This window comes from Choloepus didactylus, chromosome 7 (genome assembly GCF_015220235.1).
Source record: "Choloepus didactylus isolate mChoDid1 chromosome 7, mChoDid1.pri, whole genome shotgun sequence".
Lineage (NCBI taxonomy): Eukaryota > Metazoa > Chordata > Mammalia > Pilosa > Megalonychidae > Choloepus > Choloepus didactylus.
This window is the reverse complement of record NC_051313.1, coordinates 37,556,600-37,576,046: the sequence shown is the minus strand read 5'-3', so window position 1 is coordinate 37,576,046 and position 19,447 is coordinate 37,556,600.

The following is a 19,447-nucleotide window of genomic DNA, read 5'->3' as shown; positions in this document are numbered from 1 at the left end:
AGTGAAGGTATACTCATGTTTATGCCGCCTTGGTTTGGACACTTTTATGGCTGAAGAACTTTAAATTTGTACTCCAAAAAACCTCTTCATAAATGCCAATTCCTTTCTGGTATTTTGCATAAGAGCAGCATTAGCAAACTGGAACAGATTTTGGTACCAGAAAAGTGGGGTGCTGCTGAGCTTGCAGATGCCAAACATGTTGGAATGGCTTTTTAAATAGATAAGGGGAAGGTTCTGGAAGAATTGTGAGGAATTTGATAGAAAAGGCCTAAACTGCTTTGAAGAGACTGTTCATAGAAATATGGACTCTAAAGATACTTCTGATGAGGACTTGAATAGAAATGATGAATGTGTTGTTGCAAACTGGAAGAAAGGTGATCCTTGTTTTAAAGTCGTAGGTAATTTGGCAAAATTGAGTCCTGGTGTCAGATGGAAGGCAGAATTTGAAAGTCATGAGCTGGGATACTTAGCTGAGAGATCTCTAGACTATGTGTGGAGGATGTAGCCTGGCTTCTCCTTGCAGATTATAGTAAAATGTGAGAGGACAGAGATAAACTGAGAATTGAACTTTTGGGTACAAAGAAACCAGAAACTGATATTTGGAAAATTCTGGGCTTCCAAAAAGTGAGACCCAAGAAGCTACAGCCTCACATGAGGAAACAAATATGGAACTTGACCACCATTTCTGTACAAGCCAGGATTGGAGATGATTTTATCCAGAAAGGATTTGTGGAAAGTTCTATTGTCTGACGGTTTTGACCCCTGTAAACTGCATGCAACGCCTACGAAATTTTTGTGAGATCTGTATAGACTCTGCCTTTATAGATCTGTAAAGACTCTGCCTTTCTGAACGGGAAGGGATGGAGAAGGAACAAATTGAAGGAAAAATGTCTTCAAAGACAGAACCATGGAAATTGAGGTCTGGAGTTGAGAAATCTTGGGCAAGGAGTGCAGAACAACCCATGCATGTGAAAAGGGTGAGTTTGCCCCCTAGGCAGAGCGCTGGTTGTCTGCCTAGATGTTCAGGAAGACTGCTGTGACCCCATGCCTCAGAGAGGGTGGGACACATTCCCTGGGGATTGGGGAGAGCCTGGCCACCACCCCACTGTTCTGAAGGGGTTGAGTGTGTGCCCCAGAGATGAAAGAAAGTCCAGGTGCCACACCGATGTTTGAGGAGGCTGCGGCCAAGAAGGTGGTTACATATGTTGGAGTACACACCCTAGCATTTGGAGAGAAAAGGACTGCATGTAAACCTTTGGAAAGGTGGCACAGCTGTGCTCTGAAGCCTGGAAGATAAAGCATCACTGTATAAATGACTCTCAGACTTTGAAATCTAATGGAGTTTGCCCTGTGGGTTTTAGGAACTGTTTTGGTTCCTTAAACCCTGTTATCCTTTCATTTTCTCCCTATGGCATTGGGAATGTTTATCTTATGATGGTCCCTTCTTGGTATATTGGAAGCAGATAACTTGTTCTAAGTTTCACAGGTCCACAGCCAGTGGAGAATTTTGCTTTTGGACAAGACCATATCTTTGACTGATTTTGATGGCATCTTGTACTTACCTATTGTTGCTGAAAGGATTTAAGCTTTTGTGATATTGTGGTGGGATGAATGCATATTGTATTTGAAAAGAATATGTCTTTTGGGAGTCCAGGGGGTAGAATATGCTAGTTTGGATATATTATGCCCTGCCAAAAGCCATATTCTTTAATGCAATCTTGTGGAGGCAGATGTATTACTGTTGATCAGGTTGGAATCCTTGAGTATTTCCATGGAGCTATGACTCAATCAACTGTGGGTGAAATGTTTGATTAAATTATTTCCATGGAGATATGTACCCTGCCCACTCAGTGTGGGTCTTGATTTAATCACTGGAGTCCTTCCTATACAAGAGCTCATAAACAGAAGGACTTTGTTGCAGCTGAGAGAGACATTTTGGAGATGGCCGTTGAAAGCAGACTTTTGCTGGCCCAGAGTTTGCTCCAGGGAAACTAAGAGAGATGAATCCCAGAGTTTTGCCCAGGGATATGCTAAGACAGAACCCCCAGTTGTTAGAGAGAAATGTCCTGGGAGAAAGAACCAAGAATGTACAGGAGCTGAGAGTGGGGCTGGAACACAAGTTAGGATCAGCAGACGCCAGCCACGTGCCTTCCCAGCTAACAGAGTTTTACCAGATGCCATTGGCCATCCTTCAGTGAAAGTACCCTATTGTTGACATTTGGATGCTCTTACAATAAGACTGTAACTTTGCAACCAAATAAACCCTCTTTATAAAAGCCAATCCATTTCTGGTATTTTGCATTACAGCAGCATTAGCAAACTGGAACAATAGACAAAGAGAATTCTGAGAAACTGACTCTTCAGGGCTACCTTCCAGGGCATGGGGCCACAATGAGGAAGAATTTTGCAGAATCAAAATTGAGCAGGACAGGGACAATAGAGATAAATGAAAAGAAATTTCAAATACAGACCTGTAAAAGAGATTAAGAAGCCAACACATGCACATAATGATTTTGTAACTTCTGGGTTATATTGGAGCTTGATCATGTCACTCAGTAAGAAAATGGTTTGTCAAAGTCTTGTACAAAGTTGTATAAAATATAAACTTTTTATTTTTATTTCTCCTTATTTGGCTTACAATTTTATTACCTTTACTACTTATCATTGTCAATAAATTTTCATGTTGTAATATTAATTATTAACAACCTTTATTTAAATTAAATAAACAGAGACTACCTGTTTTGTCTTAAGCTAGTTACTGCAGAATTTTATTACGTTTGCCTTATGAGCTGTTAAATTGATGAAAAGGAAAGAAAGATTGATTTCAAGAAAGGAAAGCTAAGGTTACCCTTTTATTTACCAGAAAGGTTGAAAAAGGCATTTCCAATTTTAAGTGGGGAAAGAATTAAACTACTCCTGCACATACTATATAACATACCATACCATACATCATTAGCATCCTCCACAGTTGAAATGTGGGATAAGACTACTCAGTCTACCTGGATGACATAGAAAGTCAAGTAAGGCATTTAAAAAAATAAATAAATAAAGGAAAAACTGAAGTTCCTCTTCCTACATAATTGACTCTATTAAGTTGAAATCCTTTAGCAGACAAGGGCCCATAGAAAAAAGAAGAGGCTAATGTATCAGTCAATATACACAGATCCCCAATAAAACCTTCCTTTATTCTAAAGAGTTTTGACACTTATTACTGGATTGTTAAATATATAACTTACTGGTCATGCTAAACTCTTGCTTGCAAACTGTGGATAGAATGGTTTTATTCACAGGTTTCCCTGAGATTTGAAAATTCTGTCAGGGTATCCTCCAGGGCAAAATGATTGAGATTTCCCTAGATGCAGCCATCACACAGCATTTGTAATGAAAAATGGCTTCATGGTGTAATGAACAAAAAAAAAAAAAAAAAAAAAAAACACAGGTGTTAGGTAAACAGACCTGATTTCAAATCCCAGCAGTATCCACTTGGGTAAATCATTTAGGTTTCTTCAACTCTAGAATTAGGATAATCATTTCTACTTTGCAATGTTTCTCTGAGAATTAAATAAAATAGTGGAATGCAGAGTAAGGGTTTGCAACATTTGAGTTGCTGTCAGATGGTGTCTGTTATCACCCCCTGCTGTGCACATACCTCAGAGACCACCAAAGGGAAATACAGTCTGAGTCTTCTCAGTGCTTCCTAGTACCGTGGATTTGGGACACAAGACTTGAACCTTATAAAAGCCGTTTGCTGCACTTTGCCACATTCATTGGGCTTCAGTTTCCTCATTCCAACATTTGTTCTACTTTTTTCAGACTTACTTGTTCTTAATGAAACCACACTGTTTTCTGGTGATTGTTATTTCCTTTTCTACATGCTATGAATCAAATTTTAATAATTCATTTTGGGATCTATTTCAGGAAGCATGGTATTTGCCTATTTGTTTTGGTCTTATGATAGAAAAGAGAAAATTGCAGAGTAGTTTCTGCTCCATTACACACTTATCTTGACACTTTAACTAAATGAAAATTTTTGAGTATAAATATTTTTAAAGCCTTGGGCCCATAGGATGTGATAACATCTTTTATTAGAATGCCATGTGAAAATTATCTGGAATTGCATGCTCTTTCCCTTTATGAATTCTCTTTATAATTCCTGTTAAAATCTTTGGAGGATTAGTCATATTTAAATAATACTATTAATATCAACAATGGCCATTGATTTTTGTGAGACAAATCTTAAGGAATTATCATAAATTAGCTTATTTAATCTTCATAAGCAAATCTATGAGATAAGAACTATGTCATTCCCATTTTTTTTAGGCTTCATTGCATAGTGTTGTTCCATGGATTAAGAAAAAGTTATTGTTACCATAAATACAATCTAACATTTCCCCTTTAAATCACATTCAGATATATATATATATTTCAGTGCTGTTAATTACATTCATAATGTTGTGCTACAGTCACCACCAGCCTTTACCAAATATTTTCATCATTCCAAACAGGAAACCTGCATATTCATTTCCATTTTACAAAGTGAAAAATTGAAGCACAAACTGGTAAAGTAGCTTGCCCAAGACCTCACAGCTTATAAGTGATAAAGCTGGAATATGATTTCTATCTGAAGATTAGGGCTTTTTGCTGTTGGTGTTTAAGGTAGCAAAATAAAAAGGTTCAAGGAATAAGGTATAGTTAAGAATAAAAATTCTAAGTGGCAGTGGATGAAGCGGCTATGGAGTAAATCTGCATGGAGGTCAATTTTCATGGAAAACTGAGCTCACAGAGCTGGTTCAAAAGGTCAGGAATTAGAGGAAGCATGCATTCGTATGCCATGGTTCATATACCAGGCTTTGTATCCTGGCAAAACAGAATTACTCCATCACTTTCCCTTACATCCCGAAGGAGGAAAGCCAAGTTCTTCACACCCTAATTACATTAGGAACTGCCCCCCAACCTGGCTCCAGTAACAAAAGGGTGTAAGAAGAAGGCAATATTACACCCCATTCAGGGCACTCCTACAAAATGAAAAATCTGTTGGCTGTCTTTATTTCACGAGGCAACCCAGTAATTCTTTATAAATTAATCCTCTATAGTTAAAGGGTGTGTTGTTTGTTTGTGGCAATGGCTGATGTCTTTGCAAGTGCAGTTCAATGACCACAAGCTTCACCCAATGGCTCACGGATGAAATGGAGACATGTCTTTACCATGATTTACCTGGGAATAGGTGGGTTTTTCTGTCTTTAGACAAAAGCCTTGTGCACTGGAATTGCAGACATGTGACCTTGTGAACTTGGGGAGTATTCTGAAGCACAGGTAGTCGACTCATCTGGACAGACTCATTTTGGTGTGCAATTGGTAGAATGAGAGTTAATGTAGTTGCATAGGCTTTAAGTTGAAGAGCCAACTGGCTTGTGAATTGCATATTCCAAATAAAGGAAATCAATAGTGCAAGGGTGGCTTGGCTTTCATTCAGTGAGGTAAGCTTCTCAGGGATTTTAAAGGGTCTTTATCTTGCTAAGCATTCTTTCATGATAATAGTGAATTAACTTACATGAAGAAAAGCATCTATTTCTCATGCAGATCATGTAGCCTCTTTGAACTAGGCTGCTTGTATATTTGCATGAGGTAAGTTTTTACAGTAATCACAGTGTGAAATGCAAGATGATATTTTCCAGTTAGTGGAAATGCTGTATACTTCCTGTAACTTGATAATTTGTTAAGATAAAGAATGAAGGGATCAAGTGTTTTGAGGAGGAAACAGCCTTTTGAATTCAAGGTAATATATATTCCTTCTTAGAACAAGGCAGTGGAATGACTCACTATCTTACAGATGTTATTGGCTTATCCTATACTTTGATGAATGACTAAATCACTAAATATTAAATGTCATGATATAATAAAGAAAAAAAGTCTCCTGTTTGGTTTGATGTGGATAAAGTTTCTCTTTAAATCTATTCATCCAGAGGAAATTGTAAGACCTTGTATAAATCCTTGTTAGTTTGAGGCAATTCAAAGTAGTGCTTTTGTTGTTCCTAGGTAGATATGCTTTATCCTGTGCTGTAATTATGCTAATACCTTTGTATTAGAATAGATTTATGTATTAAACATCCTGCAAATAGGGAAACCTTAAATTTTTTGAGGGAGCATATGGAGATGTACAGATTCTAGATTTTAATCATAAAAAAAGCCCTGAAAATAGATTCATTGTTACAAATTAGTTGACAAGGAGAAAAGAATAAAATACTAAAGACAATTTATCATATTAAATAAATGAGTGGTCCCTACACTTAGCCAGTGGTTAGTAGTATAAAAAGTCAATTTTCAATTTGAAAAATGATCTCAAAACAAGAAAAAACAAGCTCCCTTGGTATAGCGCATGCAAGGATTATGTCCTCCCTTTTTCCCTTTACGCTTTCAGGAGACCTTAGGTCTCTACATGACTTGCCTTTGACCTGTGCACACACAGGGCAGAATGATTTGACTCCTTTGAATGGGCTTTTCTATGAGAACCTCTTACATTTTAGAAAGGAGACGACATCGAAGAAGGTAATTAGTGACAATATGGAAGGGGTTGGATGAAAATTTGGATCTGAGGAAATGTTCCTTTAAAGTGAAAAGTGAGGACACCATGGACAATTATTATCCGATTCCTGATTTTTCTACTTAATACCACCCTGTTCAAATCTCATGTTCATGGGCAAACTAAAGCTGCGAGCAGCTGTGGCGCATGCACATGGTACTGGAACCAGGATCTCATATATCCATCTGGTCTAGAAATCAAAACTGTCTATAATAATTATAAGTCTATTGTGTTACTGTCAGTCAAATATATAGCACCTACCGTGTGTCTGGCATGTTCTAAGAGGTGTAGATATATTCTTGTTACATGTTACTACATTCTCATAGGAGGAGATAGACAACCAATCAACAAAATTGTAAAATACATGGAATGGTACCTGGTAATAAATGCTAAGATGAAGAAAGCAAGGAAGGGTGATGGTATGAGGTTAGCTGGGAAGGTGCTATGAATGGTAGAATTTAAGCAAAGGAAGAAAGGAAGTGAGCAAGACAGATACCAGCTGCAAAAGTGTTCCGGGAAGTGGTGACAATGGTGCAGAGGCCTGGAGGTGAGTATTGGTGCTTGCGGAACAGTAAGGCAGATTCATGCCTGGAGCACAGGTCTGGGGATAAGGGTGGAAGTGTGAATGTGTATGGCCTTTATGATTTGATTTCTATTTTAACAGAACAGCAAATGCATAAAGTCATATATCCACCACCATAGTACCTCACGGAGCAGCTCCATTACCCCCAAATTCCCTGCATGACCCTTTAAAAGTCACCTCCTTCCTTCATCCACTACTAGTTTGTTTTCTGGTCCTATAGTTTTACCTTCTCCTAAGTATCATGTACATGGAATCACACAATGTGTAGCTTTGGAGTCTGGTTTCTCTCGCTCAAAAAATGCATTTGATTCATTCATTTTGTTGCATGAATCAAAATTTTGTTCTTTTTATTCTGAGTAGTATTCCTTTATATGGATATACTTCAATTTGTTTTCTCATTCACCTATTGAAGGACATCTTGCTGATTATCATTTTTGGCAATTACAGTAAAGCTGCACATTTCAGACAGCAGCACAGGAAGATGAAACTCAATCAGAGAGCAGTGATCTCAGTGAGCTGAGGATATGGAAATTAGAGTTGAGAGCTCCTGAGGCAGCTGGAATGTGTGGGGCACAGCACCAGAGAGGAAAGCGCCATAAAAGGAGCCCTAAAGTCTGTTTGTGGGTCCTGGTGGGGACTTGATAGAGGGTCTGAATTCGGTGTGTGATGAGTTTCCTACACCACCAGGCTCAGAGTTGAATGGAGATACAGACACAAACATGCATGCATATATGCTCTCCGTAGGTTATATGAGAGAGCTGTCATCAGTCAGGGGTCGGGATCCGGGGAGGCTAGGCTATTCATTAAACTGTGCTCTGAAAGTTGACTATTAGTGTGGGAAAGAACTCATAAAATTAGAACACACAAAAATTAATTCTATATGGATACAGCCCTAAATATGAAAGCAAACTATTACATTCTAAAAGAAAACAAGGAAAACGATCTATATACTCAGCATAAGGAAGAAATTTCTAAACAAGATGTAAGAAACAAAACTAATAGGGAAAGGTTGACAAATTTGACTAAATTCAAATAAAAATTTTGTTCACCATTATAATGTAAAAGATATTTGCATAAACTAGGAAAAGATATTTACCACACATATAACTGGAAAATAACTAGTATGTAGAATATGTAAAGACCCTCTACAAATCATTGTAAAAAATAAAAACATCCTACTTGAACTATCGCAAAATATGAGCAGATAATTCAAATAAGAATGGTGAGAGATATTCAATCTCACTAGCAATTAAGAAAATGCATATTGAAGGCACAATAAAATATAATTTCATACACAAAATGCTGGAATACATTAGAGAGTCCAAAACTACCAAGTGTTATACAGCATGTAGATCAAGGAGAATGCATACATTACTATAGGAACACTTTCAGCAATAGTTAATGAACTTTGAAGGACAATATGGCAATATTTAATGAAAGCGAGGATATATATATAACTTATGACCAAGCAATTGACTCTTAGGGAGAATATCTGAAGAGTCTGACATAAAGAGATAACTATTGGGACCAGCATTTCATGCAAGAGAAAAATTTCCAATCAACTTAATTTCTATCAATCGGAGAATATATAAATTGTGGTATACAATGGAGTAATACATAGTTGATTTCAGTTCAATTTGACACACATTTATTAGATATCTGCCATATGTCAGGATATTAGTTAGCTCAGTTAAACACACACACACATAAGCAGTGGTTCTTGGCCTCAAAGATCTTACGATGACAGGGAAAAGCAGACAATAAACAATATAAATGATAAAAAGTAAATTGTATTTGTATTTACATTGAGGGTAATAATTGCTGCAGGAGAAAAGAAAAGTACAAGTAGAGTGGCGTAAGGGGTTTAGGAAACCTGAGTGGCCTGATGTAATTTTAAATAAGAGAGTTTGGATAGATTTCACTGAGAATGAGATCTGAACAAGGACTACATATGGTTGAGGGAGTTAGCCATATAAGGTACAGGCGTGGGAGAAGTGTGTTCCCAGGCAGAATTTAGCAGACAGTGCAGTTGTCCTGTGGCGGGAACATGCCTGGCAGGTTAAGGGAAATGTAAGGTTAGTGTGGCTGGAGTTGGGTGAACCAGTGTAGATGAGTAGGAGATGAGATTAGGGAGCTAACTGTGTGTGTGTGTGAGTGTGTGCATGTGCCTTTTACGATGAGGAAACAGGGGAGTCACTCTGGAGGGTGTTTAACAAGAGAAGTGATAAGCTCTGACTAATGTGCTAGAAGAGTCCCTTGGACTACCTGTGAATAGGCAGTAGTGGGGAGAAGCAGGTAGTCCAGTTCTGAGGCTACTTCAACAGTCAAATGAGAGTTGATGGTAGCTCAGGCTAGGTTTTTAGCAGTGGCAGTGGAGAGAAGTAGCATAATTCTGAACATATGTTTTTGAAAGAGAACAAATAGAATTTCCTGAAAATGGCAATGAAAATAAATGAACCAGGATTACATGTATTGGTGTGAAAGAATTCCACAAACACAACATAAAGCAAAAAAAAAAAAAAAAAAAAAAATCAAGAGGCAGAAGAATGTGTCAATCTGATACAATTTATATAAAATTCAAAACACACAAAATAATACCATATTTTACTAAGTGATGCATACACGTGTGACCATAAGTTTTAAAAAAATGCATGACTAGTGTTTAGATCTGAAGCAGAAAAAGACTAGGGAGGTGTAGCCAAGGGTGTCGATGGGTTCTGGGTACTCAATTTATTATATTTAATATTATATTTGTCTAATTGATATTTAAAAGTAATTATGTAATACTACATTATACTATATTATGTAACATCATTTGTATGTATGTGATATGTAATATATACTGATGTATATGTAAGAAAAATATATAACATGTATTAATACAATTATGCTATATATAAAAATGTATAAGTCAAATATATATTACACAATATACAAAATTAAATTATATATAATACATTACATTATAATACAGCATAGCATTACACAATGGCTTTAAAAAATTCAGTAACATTTATTAAGCTTCTGCCATGTGAGATGCACTACACATCTATTTTTATAAAATAAATGTCAGCATACCCAGGTAAATTAGGTTATGTGATTGAAAAGATCACATGGTACAAAATACTCATTTTATAGAAGGGAAAATGGAAATTAGAAAAGGTTAAATCCTTACCCAAATATAGAGAGCTGTTGAATGATGGTGCCAGGATGCACACCAAGGTTAGTCTGAGGATAAGCCTGCATTCAAACCTTCCATCACTGCAGGCCTAACAACTGTGCTGAGAAAGCCAACACTGCTAGTTTGGCTATGACTGGAGTGACTGAGAGAAGATGGCTCCTAAGAGGTGAAGGTGACATGTTACTGTAAGACTTTACTTGAATGAGAGTTGACGTGTCATTTCAAGAATTGTAGTATACCAAGTCAGAAGAAACTTTAGCGGTCAACAGCTAACTCACCACACTCCCCTTTGAGCATGAGGGATCCCTCTGTGTTATCTGCTGTTGAACAAACATCCTGTCCTGTCTTTAAGAAGAGTACCTTGAACTCTTGGTCCACAGATTCTGGGCCTGAATTTATCATGGACTTTGGAATTCCATCATGGCTTATTTATCATGTTTTTGTATGTAATTTTTTGCATCATTTTTTAGAAGTTGCTCTGGGTATTGCAAAAAAACATATGTGACATCACATATGAAATATGGAATCAACATTTTACCACTTCAAGTGAAGTTACTTGCATTTAGATTCCTTTACCTTCCCACTTTTAAATATTGTCTTGAGTAGCAGATGATTTTAATATTTTAGTTTCAATCATCAAATATGATTTACAAAACTCATGAGGAAGATAGTCTCTGATATATAACCATATTTCTGCTCTTTCTGTTTTTCTTCCTTTCCAATGCTCCAAGATTCCTTTTCTATATTTCCTTTCTGCTCAAAGAACTACCTTTAGACGTTATTTAAGGATACATCTGCTAGCAACAAAATTCGTTAATTTCCTTTGTCTGAGAACATCTTTACTGGTGTTTCATTCCCTAAGGGTAGTGTGGCAGGATATAGAATTTATGAATGAGAGTTCTTTTCTTTCAGCACTTGAACAATTTTGTGACATTTCTTTCTGGCTGCTGTGGCCTCAGATGAGAAATCCACTCTTATTCAAATAAGCGTTCCCCTATTTGTAATATGCCATCTACTGATCCATCCTCCTGTTCACTGATTCTGTCCTCTGTCATCTGCACTCTGTTATTGAGCCTATCCAGCAAGTTTTATTCTTTACTTCTGTTATTGTTTATTTTGGTTCTATCATTTCCATTTTTTATAACTTCTATTTATTTTCTGAGATTTTCTATTTTTTTTTTCCTTTTGTTTCAAGATAATTTGTAATTGCCTGTTGAAGCATTTTTATGATGCCTACTTCAAAATCCTTACTGGATAATTTTAACATCTGATTTACCTTGGTGTTGGCGTCAGTTGATTGCTTTTCTAATTCAAGTTATGATTTTCTTGGTTCTTAGTATGATGGGTGATTTTTTGTTATATCCTGTTCATTTTGTCAATTAAATTAGGAGACCTATGTTCCAATGTAAATCTTTTATTTTAGCAGGTGGTCACCCAGTTTAGGTTTAGCATGGAGGTCCTAACATACTTTTGTGAGCTGTGGTTCAAATGACAGGTAAATTTTCAGTGTCTTTGCAGTGTTATTTTGGTCTGCTTGGTTAATCTGATGTAACTGGGGCTGCCACTGGTCCCTACTGGCACCATCTAAGAAGGCAAAAGGAGTTTTCCCAGGTCTGGGAAAGAAAATCTGCAATATTGCAAGAATCATATTATATATTTTATGTTATATTTATATATTACTTTGTGGAGGAGATAATTTTATATATCAATATAAAATTACATGAATTTTAGTTTAAATGTACTTTTGAAATTAGCTTACTATAGATAAGAAAGAATTCTAATCTAGACTATGAAAAAACCTTTTTTTTAAAAATCTTTGTGTCTAATTAATTTCCTGACACATTAAGAATGTTTTAAGCTTGACTGTATTAAAATTGAGTAGGACTGCCAATAATTAATTTATAGTGATTCTTTTCATTTGTGCATCGAACATATCCTGTGATATCAGATTAAATGGACAAAGTAAGTGTAGGTGTTATAGATTACTAATTTAGATAGCTGTCAATTTTTCATTCATCTAGTTCTGTCTTAAGTCCCAGCATTCAATCCCCATTCCGTAGCAAAATACATATATATACTTTCTTATGTAAAGTATATCTCAATGGAAAAAAATTACTTGGGAAAATTTTTAAAAGGAATAAATTCACTTATTTTTTGTTTTTAAACAGGAGGAGATAATGCTATTTTTAGTATTTCTCACTGAATAGTAAGCCTTGCTACTTTTCATTTGGATCATATGAATATGGCAGATATTGTCAAAGCTTATGTTTTAGTTAACTGAATGTCAGAGCATCTGCAGGACTTTATGATAAGAAAAAGTGAGAATGCTAATCTGTTTCTATTAAGCTATCTTCTCCCATGTTTTTATTCATTTATGTTTTAGATTTGTCTATAACCACTGTTTCTGCTCTAAACCTGTAATTATTTTCACAGTGTTGCTGCATTTGTAATTATATAATGGGAGTGTGGATGTAGTGGATGAGGAAGCTCTGTATCTCAGAATCTTTGGCCAGTGGTAAGGCAGATCATCAAGACCTTCCAGATGGAACTTCTTCAAAATCTATGGAGTTTCTTCTTTATAAAAATTAAAATCAAAACTCTAAGCCAACCACACACACACAACCCACAACATTCTCTCTCTCTCTCTCTCTCTCTCTCTCTCTCTCTCTCTCTCTCAAACTTATGATTACTGTAACAATTTTGTGGCAAATAGTGATGATGTCAAATGAAGTCTGGGAGAGAGAATTTGTGTGAACCATATGCCAGTATTAAACTCATGACTACTAACAAAAGTACAGCAATTGTATCAAATTTAGGTAACATTTACATAGAAGGCATTTGATACCTTTTTCCCTGCTGAATAAACATTTAGGAATAATCCCAACAATATTTATAATTTGTGAAAGGCCTGCAAACAATTGTGCACCCAGATGTTTCACACATGTAATTCTTTAAAATACATATGAACTCATTTTCAGAGATGTCTCAGATTGTTAAAATTCCAGAATGACAATTGAAATGAAATGAAATAATTCTCCAGATTATATATATATACTATTTGTGATTCTATGGAAAATAATTTTGTTTGAATTGCCAGCATCTTAGTTTGGCAAGAGTAACTTGCTTATGCAGGCCTTTTTAAAAATGAAGCAGAGTGCTAATTATTCATATTTATCACATGCACTTTGATTTTCTTCATTGTCATGCTTATGCTAGAACATACACAATTTATTTTAAAAGCTCTGCTAATTGTAAATGAGTAGGAGAAATGATGATGACCTAATTGGCTTTAGAACATCAGTGTATCCCAGAGACTTTCCCAGCCAATCAGGAGGATATTACATGGGGACATTAGGGAGAAACTGCTGGGAAACATTTATTAATATTCACTGGGGGTTTACAAGCCTTTTTGCTGGTCAAAGAGCCTGTTATTGTATCTCCTAGAGACATCTGACTCTTGCTCTCATTCCGCAATTCAAAGTTCAGGGCCCAGGATGTGTTATCCAGGGGAGGGTGAGCATGATAAATGAGGATTGGTTCATGCTGAGTAAACTGTACCATGTCCTAGCATGTGGTTTATAACAAAAAAAGACTGATGAGCCACACCTGGCTTAGATCCAGCCTGGTCTCTCTGCAGAATTACTACAGAATTATAAATGTAAGACTGGGGTTGAAGTGGGCAATGGAGCTTCCAACAGCTCTGATGTGATCCCCCTTCATATGTTTTCATCTACAACCTCATACACCCTGGTGAAGATTGGGGTACTAGCTTTAAGCCTCCCTTGTCTGCTTCAACTTACTTTATACAAGTATACCTCATTCGATTTAACAAAGTGGGGTCTCTAACTGCTCTCTCCAACAATCAGGGCCTTCTACTGATGTCTGATAATACAGTGGTGCTGAAGGTATTATAGCCCATAGCACAGAGAACAGCAAAGACCCCACTTTTTTATACTTATTTTAAGTCACTTACAATGGATCCAACTCTGCTCTATGTTGGTTATGACATGATGGAATCTAATTGATTGACAAACCTTTCAACTAGCAATTAACAGTATAATACTCAAAAGGCCAGAATGCAAAGTGAGACCAGACTCTAATTAAAAGACGATTAAAATGATTACATACTCTTGTGATAATTAATAGGAGGGATAGTTCTTATTCATAATATAGTTAAATGAATGAGGTTAAAATATATGGTATGAGAAGATGCTGAAATAATTACTTTTCTAGCTTTTAAATATCTTTTTTTATTTTAATTTGGTTATTCAAGCAAATTTAAATTTTACTACCTAAGTATAAAAGTATCTAAGTGATTGAAGGGACTATCTTAGGTGATTTAAATGCCATTTGTATTCAATTTCAAGGCATAACTATGTAAAATTATTTTAAGATCTAAAAAGATATATTTGCTTAATCAGTTGTCTCAAGAAATTCTTCAGTGAATTATAACTTTTTCTCTTAAATTTTAGCTTTCATACTACCAAAATTAGCTATGACCCATACTATTTTGATTTAAGTTCAGCTGCATATTCAAAATATCTAATTAGATTTAGGGGAAAAAAAAACAAAAAACAAGATAACTTTCCTGGAAGAGTCCATATATCTAGACAAAGAGTAATACTAGAAGACATTGAATTTAAATGCTCTGATTGAACTCACATTTAATTTAATATAATTGATAGGTTTCATGCAGTGATCTATATCTAGCAATGACAGACAGCATATATTCTTCAAAATCTCAAGGAGAAATAGTAAATCTCATCTTTTCGGGATTGTGATTTACTTTTGTATCTCACAATATAACTCAGATCATTTATGTCTGTGCTTATTCAATTATCTATTAATAACATTAATGTTACCTTTTGCCAAATACTTTCTGAATAAATCATAAGAACTGGAAAGAATTCCAAGGATAAAATAATAATATTTAATCTTTTTTGGCCGCTTACTGCCCAGCACAGTTCCAAGTACTTTATATGGATTGTATGTTATCCTCTCAATGACCCTATGAAGTAGGTATTACAACTGCCTCTATTTTATAGATTAGGCAACTGAGATGCATAAAGGTTCAATACCTTGCCCAAGGTCATATAGCTAGTCCATGGCAAAAAAAAACAACAACAACAAAAAAAACCAAATTGCTTTTTCCCCTTTATTTGAGCAAAGGTACATGATTTGTACTTAAAATTTGGATATAAAATAATAGTGAATTTTGGTTCAGTGGATAAAATAAATTGGAGCTTTGTCTGGCCCTGTCACTTACTTCCAAGATCTGGCTTTTAGTCAGCAAATTCAAAGAAAAACACTAAGGAGGGAGAACTTGAGCAGAGCCATTAAGATGAAGTAGAGATATTTGAATAGATATAAGAAAGGGGAAACCAACCTGGTGGACAAAGTGTAAATAAGTAGAGAAGAATGGTTAAGACTGGATGTGGAGTCACCCAGGCCTGGGTTAAAATCCTGGCTTTGTGCACTATTTACTATCTATGTGACCTTGAGCAAATTATCAACTCCTCACAGTCAAACAATTCTCATCCTTAAAGTAGGGCTAATAATTTATCATATGAAATAAAACGGTGTAAGCATAGCAGGTGATAAATGCATATTATTATTATTGTTGGTATTGCTGATATTATTTTACTGTTGCAATTGCCTTCTTGAATGGTCTGAACTCAGTAGGGTACAAACATGATACAGACTTATTTTCCTCTGGTCTTTTTACCCAGTTGTGCTATGTCAAATATCTGTTTCCTGCTGAAAAGTGGATCCTTTAATGGTCTCTTAGGCAGATTTTCTAACTCCTTATTAATTTTCAGTTATTAAAATACTGATTTTAATAAGTCTAATGATTTTAAACTCTAAACCTTATATTCATGTAAATCTGATCTCTTCCTTTCCTCATTCCCAGAACTGATTTGTCTTGTGGTTGAAGTTGGGATGAGGCTGGGGGTGAGGGTGCAGATGCGGGCAGGTCTAGCTCTGGCATAAACTCTGCTCATTTCTTTAATGGGCTGACTTCACCAGTGTTGGGGACTGGGAAGGAAAATAGGGACTTCAGGGTCACAGAAATAGAACACCTTTTGGTTGTTGCTGATACTCAGGATGCTATTGAGTGTCCATCAGCATCCCAGGGCCCTCTGGAGACAGACATCCAAATGCTGCCTCTCTCATGGGCCACATAAGGGAGTTCTTAGGGGTCCCTGACTGGGATGGAGGCAGTGGTTGTGGAGAAGGAGAGCTCCCAAGGGCATGGTTTTCTGAGGTAGCAAATCTCTTACAACTTTGTGTCTCAGCAGCCACTCCCTCCACGCTCCACCCCACACACATGCACATGCCTCTCTTGCTGCTGGGACTGCCCAGCAACCTGCCTTATTGCAACATACCTTATTGCATGATTGCCTCAAATCCAGACACTGCTGTTAGAACAGGGGGCAGATAAGCAAATTCACTGCTTTAATAGGCATCCAACAAAGGAGAGAAATGCCAGACTCTCCTCCTTGAGGGGGTCCTCAGTCTCTATGAGTGATTCTCATGGATTTACCCCTTTCATTGGCTTGAAGGTTGGAAAGAAGCCCCACTATATATCCTGCAAAATTTGGGACTTTTAGCTATATCTAGCAATACCCTTTTTCTCGCCTTGCCCACTCTCCTGCTTAAATATATTCAGAATTGTGTGGTTGTAGGAGTGGGAGAGGGTGTTGGGGGTGGTAGGGTGTAGAGATAATGGTTGGTAGTTCATGTTTGAATTCCTCTTTAAAAGGTGAAAGGCTTGATGCCTCTTTGTTCCCAGCTATGAGTCCTAATCATCAATTCTATGGTAACAGGAAAAGCCTTACTCACTGTACCAATGCATTAGTTCATGGGTTAATCACCAAGCTAATGATGAGGAATTGTGGGGTCAAAAGTTTACAAATTAGGTTGAGCTGAGATCACAATTCAGTCAGGAGACATATACTATAGATGAATAGCATAATCATAAACTCTTTTTAAGTGAATTTGTGTACCTACAATGTTAAACTCTGAAATAGTGTTAGTTGTGATGGTAATAGGTCTTGCTTCTGAAGTAGATCTGGCTTTCCGTGATAATGATAGTTCTGAGAAATATTCTTCCACATCAGTGTAATATCTTTAAATGCTATAATTTTAGGTGTTCATATATACAAATGGTTTATTGAAGAACTATTGATGACCTTAGACTGTGTGTTTCCAAAAGTTATTGGGTACAAGTAATTAGAGAATTCAGTATTTAAGAGATCATTAAATTAGTGTTGAACATGGTGAATCACTGTGCATTCTTGTGGGAACAACTCATGTTGAGATAAATTGTTTGATCTCATTGGAGAGCAGAATAAAATTTGAGGACCTCATGTTTGTTTGTTTCTAATCATATGGTCCTGGCAGTTCAAAAGGTGATTTTCTAATATTCTCTAATTAGAATGGTTGGTCCAAACTTGACTATATTTAAATCTTTGTTGCCCAGTAGTTGGATGGAAAGGACCAGAGATTTTATATATGAGGAAATTTAGATTTCAAATATAAAGAACCTGCTCCTTTACAGCAGATAATGTCTTTCAGGCTCTTTGTCTTTGCTGAACAGGCTGCAATGTTTCCAGCTGGGACATGTAGCCATGGCAGAATCTCATTTACAGTCTAAGAAAATCTTGATTTACATTTTGGACTTAAAGTAATTCCAAAATAATTTCTTAGTAATTCTGTGATCTAATTTCCCAGCTACTAAAACGTACCGTATAACGGATTGGTTTAACAGCAGAATTTTATTGGCTCACAGCTTAAGAGGTTAGAAGTCTTCCTTCTGTGGTAGGCCAACTTTGGGGTTTCTTGGCTTTTTTGGACACATGGCAATGCACATGGCAGAGTCATCTCCTTTCTCTTCTGGGTTCTGTTAACTTCCAGCTTCTGGCTGCTTCCTGTGGCTTCCTCTGTGTCTGAATTTCATTCTGCTTATAAAGGACTCCAATATTCCGGATTAAAGTCCAAACTGACTCAGTTGGTCACAACTTAACTAAAAATAACATCTTAAAAAGGTCCTGGTTACAAGGGTTCACACCCATAGGCATAAAATTAAGAACATGTTTTTCTGGGGTACATAACTACAAACCACCACACTCTGCTAGATTTTTCAATTTTTAGTTCTAGTTTATCTATAATTCCTGTTAGTGAGAATATATGGAATTCCTGGTTCAGTTCTTTATAAATTTCAAAGTTTGCAAATTTAAAAAAATCAAATATAAAGGAACACGGAGTACTATAAAGGAATATGAAAATGCCAATCTAGTTACAATTTAATATGCTCATTGTAGCCAAGACAGAACTAAATTGCACTTGAGCTTAGAAAAATATTATGTTGAATGCATAAATCCTTAGTAGTCAATTTTAAATCTCACCACTTTACTATAAAAATACAAGCATTATAAGTGACATCCAAGTGGAAAATCTCTGGTCTTCTCTTCACATCCCCCTTCACTCTTCCAGAGAGAGAAGAAAATCTTAGTTTGATGGTTAAATCAGGGCACTTAACCCCCTCTGCTAATGGGCAGGGCATATGGCACTTTTTGGAATGAGAGTTTGAGCTTGAGCCTTTATCTCAAGAAAGAGTCCCTCTTCTGTCCCTGCATCTTTCTCTAATACTATCTACCCTGTCTTCTTGCCATCTATTAGAAACAATTGATCAGAATGTAACACAGCACCTTATATGTGATCTTAGCCATTAAAGAGAATCAAGAATCTCTTAGTTTTTGATGCAGATTTTAAAAAATCCAATTAATAATTACTTAGAATATATAAACTTTTTTACCTGCTACAAACATGGATGATTTGCACTAAATGTGTCAAGTAAAAATGATATCTGCTTAGCTAGTTTCCCTTTGCTTTGTTGTCTTTGCCTGCAGTTGGGCATTTGCATCTGAATTACTTTGTGCTATTTCTGTGATTCTTCTGCTTTCCCATTGCCTGGCAATGGGTGCCTCTTTTTGTTTTCCTGGAAACTCTCTTCTACTTGATGATTTCTCAATATTACTGATGGTTCTTTTGAAATAAAACCTGTAAATTACTGCTGTTAGCTAAGATAGGGTTTTCCCAG